This window comes from Erpetoichthys calabaricus, chromosome 3, assembly GCF_900747795.2.
Source record: "Erpetoichthys calabaricus chromosome 3, fErpCal1.3, whole genome shotgun sequence".
In the NCBI taxonomy this organism is placed as follows: Eukaryota; Metazoa; Chordata; class Cladistia; order Polypteriformes; family Polypteridae; genus Erpetoichthys; species Erpetoichthys calabaricus.
Window position 1 is genome coordinate 235,040,154 of NC_041396.2, and position 2,341 is coordinate 235,042,494.

At 34.3% G+C, this 2,341-nt stretch overlaps 1 long non-coding RNA gene across 1 annotated transcript; it reads left to right on the plus strand.

Annotated features, from left to right (window-relative positions):
• Positions 1–238: 238 nt before the first annotated feature.
• LOC127526970 (uncharacterized) lies at positions 239–1,408 on the plus strand. The gene is made up of 3 exons (XR_007934336.1): positions 239–467; positions 635–692; positions 1,246–1,408. It is a non-coding gene; the product is annotated as an uncharacterized LOC127526970 (long non-coding RNA).
• Positions 1,409–2,341: the final 933 nt, after the last annotated feature.

The following is a 2,341-nucleotide window of genomic DNA, read 5'->3' on the forward strand; positions in this document are numbered from 1 at the left end:
ATAACTACTTAATTGTACATTAAGAACAGGGAATAAGGGTACTATCACAACAGGTTAACTTGACAGATCTAGCATTTTGATGGACTACAGAAGGTCAATAGTAGTTTGAATGATATGACTATACAGTTTGAGTAAAATGATAATTTGGTTTAAGTAACAAACAAGTGAGAAGAACAGGAAAAAAAACATTCATCTATACATCCAGTACCTATACAGTACTTGCTTTATTTTGTTCAAGGTTGCAGGACCAGAGCTCGTCTCTTCTGCATTGGACAGGGTGCATCACAGACTATACCCATATGTTCATTCACACTGTGCCAATTTAAAATCATCAATCACAAACCACAAGAGGAAATGAGAGGTCTCAGTGAAAACTCACACCAACACAGGAACATGCACACTTAAGACATCCTACACAGGGATCAACCTGGAAGTCCACTCTTCATATTAGTATTTGAAAGGAGCGAGTAGGTAAATCTTGCTGCTTTTATAATTTACATAAGAATGAAACGTTAATAAAATTTTTACATGCCCCAGTAATGTTCAATATTTCAGTACTATACAGGGATGTGCTCTTTTGTGCTTTGAATTTTCTCAGTTTTCTACATCTTTTTCCTTTAGCCTTTTATTGTAGCTTTGGGATGGGTGAATCAAGAAGCTGAAGATCTGGAAGAATCTGGTCATTCTCACTGGTGATAAATTGTATTGGTTCACTTTGTTTGTAATTTGAGCAGGGCTTTGATTTTTCCTTAAAAAGTTCAAAACATGCTTTTTCATGTTTTGAAAGGCTTATGTATCATTAGAGTGATTGGTCAGACTGTAATAATTGTGTGTTGGATTGATGTCTTATAAGCTAATTTCTGCACAGATATTGCCACCTTTCAATGTCTAGGGTTGTTTCTCTCCTTGTGTCTAGTGTTGCCTTCTGCGGCCCTCCATGACAATGAATTACTGTGTGATTGAATTAAGCATTCAAGAAATATACTCAGATTCCATAGCCTTTAATTCCATTACACGTTCACAAAGTCTAACAAATTTACTGTTTGTCCATTATATTTTATACGCTGGTCCTGAAAGACATTTGATTGGTGAATTATGGTTCCAACTGGTTCTCCCTACAACAGAATTTTTTAACATAAAGAAGAAGTCTTAGAAAAGACACAACTGACTGAACAGAATTAGTAGTATAGTCAGTACTGTTTTTGCTCAAATGCTCACCTTTAATTATTGCATTTTGTATTACAGTTGTAAAAGGGATCTTGTGAAGTTAGACCTAACTTATGGAGGAACTCCTCTGTCATTAAATATTATGCCAGACCCATATTTCTTCAGAGTAATCTTGTTATGGGATAAGAGGTTAGTTCATTATTCATCCATCCATTATGTACTGCTTATTCTGTTTTGGATCACAACCTTGTAACTATACTGTGATTACTAATTAAATCATTGGAGAGTTACATCTTTTGAAACACGATAATTTTTTGGCTTTAATAAATCAATAAACAAGATTTTTTTATGGTTTCATTCATTAAATACAGATGTTCATCAAAATACTCGCAGGTAAAATAATTAAATCAACCATCAAATCCTCAATGCTGTGAAGAAAAAGTCTTTCACATTCATTTTTTTGAGTAGCAGATTCATTGGATAAAAATGCTTTCAAAGCACATATTCAGCAATTTAGTTAATAATCATAGTACAACGTATAAGTAAAATTTATATTTTTAATAATGTGTTAATGTCTTCTTTGCAGGCATGCTGTGTGCTCATTTTACATATACTGTAGTGGAGACAACCTATTTCTTTAAAGACGGGTGAAGTAGGAATGAACTTTTTCTTTTTCTTTTTTTTTTAAACTTGCAATATGTCCAAGCTAAATTAACATTTAAAACAAACCAAGAGGTGCTGTTCAAGAATCTGTCAGTGACTTGTATATTTAGTTAGCTATATTTTTAGTGCTAGCAAAGCATTGTGGGAAATACCTCTCTCTGTTTACCATCATTGAGAAGGAAATGGTAAAGAACCATCGACTTTAGACAAGATGCATGGTACATTCTGTCTTTGCCCAAGAGGGTTGCTCCTGCAAACCTGGGCATCTAGGCAGTGGAAAACATACGCACACATCACATTCCAGCACATTTTTTGAAACCTCAGAGGAATGTAAACTTTATTTTGGAGCAAACTTGTAGGGCATTCTGTACCTTGTTTCTATGCACAAAAATGTCCTAGTAGCCATGAAAATTTGCCCTGTGGTAAGCTATGTGAATAGAAAATTTGTAAAAATGAATAAATACGGATGGAGTGCATCTCATCTTACTGGTAATATTGGCAAACCATGCAA